We start from the raw sequence: 8350 nt of genomic DNA, 5'->3' as shown, positions 1-8350 counted from the left end.
TGATATAGTTCGAAAGGGAAGAGAACAGTGAACCAGGACACATACCCCTCATGAGTAGGTGCTGTAGCAGGAAAAGAACTGATGCTGTCCCCACGATGCTGAAAATCCGTGATTTGGAAGGGGGCGCGTAGTGCGTCTCTTGAAGAAAAGCTATCTGAATGGAATGTCTTGTTAGATAGGCCAACACCTGTCTGCTCTTTTTTGGGCACGAGAATCCCCTAACATTCCAGGACAAGCATCTAACATGCAAATCAGTAGTGATAAAGTAATTTGCAATCATACTGTTCCTAACAATCGGTTGAATATGCCTGGCAAAAGTAGATTGAAACTTGTCATGCTGCACTTAGTAGTATGCTCCAAAAAAACAAAGTGACTAAAGAAACTCAAACGAGAATAAACAACCCAATACAACTCCCACCCCCCACCTCCATCCGATACTCACACATAAGGCACCCAGTGAATACAAGAAATAAGAAGGGGGAAGAGGGAAAGGTATAGGAGAGGACATAAGAAACTATCCTGAGGAGAGTAGCAACACTCTGGCGGAACCATCACAAACAAGAATAGTCGCTATTAAAGAGACGTCCACAAAGCCAAAGTCCACAACTAGAATTTAGGTCCACGTTTGTCATAAAAGGAAGCGAATGGGCGGTGATAGGTTGATCGCATGAAATGCCACTGGCAGTTAAAGCTCCAAAGCGGCAGGCCTTCTGGCAGTGGTCAGGGGGACCAAACAGAGTCCCATGATCATGGCCTGTCAGCTGGTTTCAAATAGAGGGATCATTTGTCAGAAGTGAGCCGGCCTTCCTTATCCTGCAGCTGCGTCGTCTGTTGGTGGTGTTTCCTGAATTTGGCTGCTGCGTCGGGCGTGTCGAAGATATGTGCGTTGTTTCCAATCTGCACCCGTAGTCTGGCTGGGTATAGCATAGCATACCTGATGTTTGCCTTACAAAGGGAGCGTTTCACATCAGTGTATTTGCGGCAGGTCTCCTGTACTAGGGGCGTAAAATCACGGAACAGTGAGATATTGGAGCCTTGATAAGTGAGCAAACCACACTCTCTGGACAGTCGAAGCGCAGTTTCCCCGTCATTGTAATTGAGGAGTTTGGCGACGATTATCCTAGGGGTTGCCCCGGCTGGCGGCGGAGGGCCCAGCGATCTATGAGCACTCTCAACAGCAAATTTGGTCGAAAAAGAGTCCATTCCGAACAGATCAGCCAGAATGGTTTCAATGAACTAGGGCATGGGAACTGTATTAGTTGATTCCGCAATCCCAGCTACACGCAAATTATTTCTGCACGAGCTCGCTTCTAAATATTCTGCCTTCGTCGCAAGTTGTTTGAGTAGGATTTCTTTCCTGCCCAGACTCTTCTGGAGGGAGGGTTGGCTGACCTCCAGGTCAGAGATTCGCTTTTCTGTTTTTTCAATGCGGATATCTTGCACTTCTAGGCGTCTGTTAATGTAATCTAGGCGGCTAGTAAGAGTGTCCAAGCGGGCATCTATTAATTGAAAACCCACACTAAACTCGGCCATAATTGCTGGCGCTCCCTCACACTGACCCTGCTCTGGGTCAGTGATTCCGTCAGTTTCCTCCCACCTGGGTGTCTTTCCCCCATACAATGTAATTCTTTCTGTTTCGGGACGGTACAGCCCATTTTTGATAGCGCTGTGTAGGGAGAAAGACACTGATAAAGTAGTGGCAACCAAAAGGCGCTTCATGAGCAGTGGTCGAAGTGGGAAAAAAAAGTAGGGGAACTGCGGGCGGAGACTCTGAGGGCGGGAATAACCGAAGATTGAACCAGTGGGCGGAGTCAGGGGTGTGGCTAGACATAGCAAAACATACCAATATTTTGTACGTTTAGCATCTCACTGACCAGTTACAGCTTATAACGTTATTTAATTAAAACAATGGATAAACATGTTTATTTGAGGTTTAATTCAGGAAAAAGCAAACACTCATAGGGAATACAGGTTTATGTGAAGCGTGTGAAATATAAGCAGGAACAACATGTTACCTTAATGCTTTTACTCTCATTGTTCAGAAATCAATGATTATTTTTTGTCTCAAACATTGAGGTCATGAATACAGGGCTCCTCCTGTACACATGTGTTAAGCAGGGCTCAGAAGAGAATGGGACTCTTCAGGAGAATCTAGACTCACGGAAACTCCCAAAGGCTCCTTCATATTCATGTCAGCCAGCTAGCTGTTCATTCATAATATAGCAAAAAGAACAACTGGTGGACAGAATGCAGAACAATGTCATACTTTCACCCCAGTACAGAGATCTGGACCTACATCCATTGTTTCTTTGCTCACTATGCCATTCCAGTTTGGACCCAGCCATATGCAAAACAGTCTTGACCCTGTGCCCCATGGGAACAGTCCAGCCTGAACTGCCAGGCCAGGTCCTCCTTAGACTGGTAACAAGCATCCTAGGACCATTTTTTTTTTTGGGGGGGGGGGGCAAATACTTTTATTAAGTGCTTAAAAGTTTGCGATACATAGTTTTCAAGGAAGTGGTACCTCCCCCTTAGGGAAGGCAGTCCACTTTTACTTTTTAATCAATGCATTTAAACATTTACAAGTCATCAGTTTGGGGTTCAGAGATGTATGCAGATAGCGTTTGCAGTTTTTAATGGGGCCGCCAATTTAAAGAGTCCAGTGAGGTGGTGGGGGGGGTTTATTACAGTTATTCCCCTTCCTCACTATCCTGCTTGTCCATGGCCGCATAGTCTCTAAGCAGGCTGAGCACCATCCAGCGGCACCCTTCTCGGTTCACCACCTCCCCATTGGTCACCAGGCGGGTCCTGGTGAACAGGAGAATGTTTTTAATACAGCAGAGGAGCCTCCAGCACACCTGGATATCTTCCTCTGTGTGTGTCCCTGGAAACAGCCCGTACATCATGGACTGTTCAGTAATGTTCTCGTAGGGGATGAGGGCTAGCAGTTCTTGGCGTATGGCAGCCCGTAGTCTCTGCGCAAAGGGGCAGGCCCAGAAGAGATGGTGTGCAGATTCCTCTGTGGGGCATCCCCTTGGGCAGTTCCTGTGTAGGCACAGGCCTCTGCTGTGCATGAAGGACCTTACTGGCAGGCTCCCCTTCACAGACATCCATGATATGTCCTTGTGTCTTTTGGTCAGACTTGGGGAGGATACATTCCCCCACACGTGCGTTGCCGTTGCTGGGGGCAGGTCACTCACTGGTTTGATGGTGTCCCTGGTCCTGATCAGTTTGCGGATTGTCTTGGGCTTCCAAAGGCAAGGGATGACACAGTTCAGCCCAAATTCACCCACAAACTTTTCCACCTCCCTGTAGTACCATGGGAGGTCCCAGTTGAAAGTTACTGCATTTTCCCACTTATTCCATCCCAGCCGTCTCCACACCGGGAGGAGGAAAAAGCAGAAGACTTTGTAGGCAGAGTGGTCCTTGTTCATATTTAACAGAGTTATTCGGACGCAGCCACACACAAAGAAAGCCCTGAGGATAGTTGGGATGCCGGGGACTGCCTTCCCCCCTTTGCGGTGTTCCTTGTGCATGACCAACCGTTTCACCCTGTCCATCTTCGAGTGCCAGACGAAATGGAACACCATGTTGTTTATGGCCCGTGCTACATTGGCCAGGAGTGGCCAGGCCTGTGTCACATATTGCAGCATGGGCAGGGCGTCGTTCCTGAGCACCAGAGCCTTCCCTTCAATGCTCAGGTTTCTCAGGCTCCAGAGACCCAGTTTCTGCTTCACCTTGGCCAAGCGTTTGTTCCAGCTCTTCGCTGCTCCCTCTGGTCATCCAAACCAGACGCCGAAGATCTTCATCAGTCCTGCCTCGATGGGGAAGGGGAGAGGCTCGTTGCAGAGGTCCCATCGCCCGAAGAGTTTGGCCTGCGACTTGTCCACGTTGATTTTCGCCCCTGATGCCTTGCCGAAGTCTGTGCACGCCTCCAGCAGGGATTTGACTGATTCTCCATCTGTGCAGAAGAGGGTGACATCGTCCATGTACAGCGAACACTTGACCTCCTTCTTCCCATCGCTGGGTGTCTGGATCCCTCTGATGTTTGGGTTCTTCCTGATGTACTCGAAGAGAAGTTCTATAACCAAAACAAACAGAGGTGGCGAGAGCGGGCAGTCTTGTCTTACCCCAGACCTGATAGGAAGGGGGTCTGTTTTACAGCCATTTACAATGACTGAACTGAAGATGTCTTTATACATTACTTTAACGTAACCGCAAAAGCGCTCCCCCAGCCCAAACCCGTGTAGTACCCTCTCCATGAACTCATGGGAGACGTAGTCAAATGCCTTCTCCTGATCTAGACAGACCAGGGCAGCCAGGATCTTGCGGTCCATGATGTACTGGATCGTGTCCCTTATCAGTGCCATGCTATCTGCGCCCCTGCGCACCGGGACCCCACAGGTTTGGTCTGGGTGTAGTAACTCTCCCATGGCGCCCTTCAGTCTGTTCACTAGTGTCTTTGCAAGGATCTTGTAGTCTACATTCAGGAGAGAGATGGGACGCCAGTTCCTTAGGTCACATCTCTCCCCCTTATGTTTATACAAGAGAGAAATCATTCCTTCCCTCAGAGTGTGGGGCATGATTCCCTCCCTCTCCATCTCCTCATACACCTGCAGGAGATCCGGTCCCACTAGGTCCCACAGTGAGGCATAGAACTCGACTGGGAGACATCACTACCTGGTGTCTTTCCTGACTTGAAGGATTTAAATGCAAGGCGCAGCTCGTCCAAAGTCAGGGGGCATTTAGGGCTTCTCTTACTGTTGGGGAAACAGTTCTTGGGATACCAGACAGAAACCTTTCTGCCTGGTCTCCCTCTGACCTCTTCTCTGAGTAGAGGTCCCCTTAGAAATCTGTCACTACCTTCCTAATGTCCTCCCTTGTGTCACAGAGGGTTCCCTCCTTATTGCGCAGTTGAACCAGAGGGGTGTGCTCAGAGTGGATTTTCTTAAAGAAGAAGGAGTTGCATTTCTCTCCCTTCTCCAAGTTCTCTACCTTGGAACAGAAAATGATCCTCCTGGATTCGTCGTGAAAATGCTCGCTCAGCTCCTTCTTGACTTCTTCCAGGGGGCTCATGACGTCCCATCCCAGGAGTTGGAGGTCGTGCAGTTCTTGCAGCTCTTGCTGTAGTCTACTGAACTCCCTCTTTCTCATCCTTTCAACCTGCCTGCCCACATTCTTGAAAAAATCCTGGAGCCTGCCTTTGACCCATTCCCACCATTCCCTTTGGACTCGAATGTTTCTTTCATGGACTGCCACTGGGTGTATGTCTCTGTAGGAACTCCAAATGAAGTGACAAGACGCCTGGTAAGTTGTGACTCGTTTATTAGCCATCCACTTTCCTCACTAACATGAGCACCAACATTCTACTGTCAGCTTCACTTGGGAAATACCACTAGGAGTAAAAGGGGCAGGGGTGGACGGAAGATACCACTTCTATAACTAAGTTGCAACACATCTCCCTTACATAACAGTCTCCCTCAACACCTCCATCACACCCTCTTTCTCCAGCAGAGGGCTATTCAGTTTTCAAGTGCCTGGACCTGTCAGGAACTTGCCCGTCATTTTCCCTTGAAAGTAATTAGTTCTGTGGTCAGAGAAATGAACTGTCACCATTGAATGTTGCTTGAGCTTCACTGATTGAGAGGTGAAGATGAAGTCTATCCTGGAGCACAAGGAACCATCAGGGCGACTCCAGGTGAAGTTCCTGGCGTCTGCCCCCATGGTCCCAATGACGTCTGTCAGGGAGGCCTCACCCACCATCTCTACCAGTAGCTTCGCAGCATCATCCATCCATCCTTCCACAGCCCTGGCCCCACATCTACCACCTGCTTCTAGAATACAGTTAAAATCCCCACCCATCAAAATATTCTTGAGGTGACCAACTGTGGCCTGAGTCGCTGAAACAGCTCCCGTCGCTCGCCTACGTCAGAAGGGGCGTACATGCTGATGAGTCTAACTGGCTCTCCTGCCCACGAGCCGTCGACGACAAGAGCCCTGCCGCCCTCCAGCTCGGTGACTGAGTCCATCGTGAAACGCCTTCCTCTGACTAAGGTCGCCACTCCTACAGACCTACTGCTGTCCCCCCAGACCAAAAGGAAGGCCCTAGGGTCCACTGCTGTTCTAGGTGTGTGTATGTTGTTGCAAAGGGGAACAACAGGTGGACAGAATGCAGAACAATATCATACATTCACCCCAGTACAGAGATCTGGACCTAAATCCATTGTTTCTTTGCTCACCATATCATTCCAGTTTGGACTCAGCCATATGCAAAACAGTCTTGACCCTGTGCCCCATGGGAACAGTCAGCCTGAACTGCCAGGCCATTTGTATTCAAGTGTCCTTTCATTCAGGAAGTAAACACAAATCAGTATCCACTGAACTATGCACATAACATATTGCTCTTTGATATGCATGGTGCATGCTCTTTGCAGCAGGCATATTACCCCTCTGCACTACCTTAGATGAGTAAAACACAAATAGACAAAACATGCTCCCATCTCTCTCCATCACCAAAGTTATCTTGGCACCTGTACTGTTGACCGAAACCTGCTGAATATACAAAGAACTTTGCAGAAAACTCCTGCACTTGTACAAAACTGGTCCCCCCAAACTAAACTGGCTGCATACCCTTCCAGTCGCCCTGGGAAATGCCTGCTCCTGCCCTTTCACTTCCCTGTCCAGTCAGTACTGCTGCTCATGCTCTATCAACACTCCTGCTTCGTCAATTCCCCTGCCCCCTCCCTGCTCCTGGCCCGTCACTTCTCCTGGCCCGTCACTTCCCCTGCCCGTCACTTCTCCTTCCCTGTTGACTGCTCCTGCCCTGTTGACTGCTCCTGTCATGTTTACTGCTCCTGCCCTGTTCACCACTCCTGCCCTGTTCACAGCTCTTGCCCTGTTCACTGCTCCTGTTCGTTCCACGCTCCTGCACTGTCACTGCTCCTGCTCATGCATAGTCACCTCTCCTGCCCCATCACCTCTCCAGCCCCATCACCTCTCCTGCCCCATCACTTCTCCTGCCCCATCACCAGTCCTGCCCGTCACTTCTCCTGCCCATCACTTCTACTGCCCGGTCACCTCTCCTTCCCTGGTGCCTCTCCTTCCCTGGCACCTCTCCTTCCCTGGCGCCTCTCCCGCCCTGGCGCCTTTCCTGCCCTGTCCCTTTTCCTGTCCTGTCACTTCTGCCCTGTTCACTACTCCTGCCCCGCCACTTCTGCCCTGTTCACTGCTTCTGCCTTGTGCACTATCCTGCCCGTTCACTACTCCTGCCCCGTTCACTACTCCTGCCCCGTTCACTGCTCCTGCCCGGTTACCGCTCTTGCTCATGCATAATCACCGCTCCTGCCCCATCACTTCTCCTGCTTCATCATTTCTCCTGCTTCGTCATTTCTCCTGCCCCATCACCTCTCCTGCCCCATCACCTCTCCTGCCCATCACTTCTCCTGCCCGTCACCTCTCCTTCCCTGGTGCCTCTCCTTCCCTGGCACCTCTCCTTCCCTGGCGCCTCTCCTGCCCTGGCACCTCTCCTGCCCTGTCGCCTCTCCTGCCCTGTCCCTTTTCCTGTCCTGTCACTTCTGCCCCGTTCACTACTCCTGCCCCGCCACTTCTGCCCTGTTCACTGCTTCTGCCTTGTTCACTACTCCTGCCCCGTTCACTATTCCTGCCCCGTTCACTGCTCCTGCCCGGTTACCGCTCTTGCTCATGCCTGATCACCGCTCCTGCCCCATTACTTCTCCTGCTTCGTCATTTCTCCTGCTTCGTCATTTATCCTTCCCCGTCACCTCTCCTGCCACATCACCTCTGCTGCCCCGTCACCTTTCCTGCCCTGTCACATCACCTGCCGTCACTTCTACTGCCCAGTCACTTCTCCTCTCCTGCCCTGTCACGTCACCTGCCCGTCATGTCACCTGCCTGTCACGTCACCTGCCCGTCACTTCTTCTGCCCGGTCACTTCTCCTGCCGGTCACTGCTCCTGCCCCGTTCACGGCTCCTTTCCCGTTCACTGCTCCTTCCTCATTCACTGCTCCTGCCCCGTTCACTGCTCCTGCCCCGTTCACTGCTCCTGCCTCGTTCACTGCTCCTGCCCTGTTCACTGCTCCTGTCCTGTTCACTGCTTCTGCCCCGTTCACCGCTCCTGTCCTGTTCACCGCTCCTGTCCTGTTCACCGCTCCTGTCCTTTCACCGCTCCTGTCCTTTCACTGCTCCTCCCCGGTTACCGCTCTAGCTCATGCCCCATCACCTCTCCTGCCCAGTCACCTCTCCTGCACGCCAACAGGCTTAGTGGGGCTAAGCCCCTACGCCCCGAAGGACGCTCCGCACCTGCAAAGCAGCCAGCACTGCAGTCAGTCAG

The 8350-nt window shown here is 51.3% G+C and overlaps 1 pseudogene; it reads right to left on the bottom strand.

Annotated features, from left to right (window-relative positions):
• Nucleotides 1–2690: 2690 nt before the first annotated feature.
• On the bottom strand, nucleotides 2691–3989 carry LOC147666672 (uncharacterized; annotated as a pseudogene).
• Between the last annotated feature and the right edge of the window lie 4361 nt (nucleotides 3990–8350).

This window comes from Lissotriton vulgaris, unplaced genomic scaffold (genome assembly GCF_964263255.1).
Source record: "Lissotriton vulgaris unplaced genomic scaffold, aLisVul1.2 SCAFFOLD_4701, whole genome shotgun sequence".
NCBI classification, from domain to species: domain Eukaryota; kingdom Metazoa; phylum Chordata; class Amphibia; order Caudata; family Salamandridae; genus Lissotriton; species Lissotriton vulgaris.
Note: the sequence above shows the minus strand (reverse complement) of the source record. Positions and strands in the feature narration are given on the sequence as shown.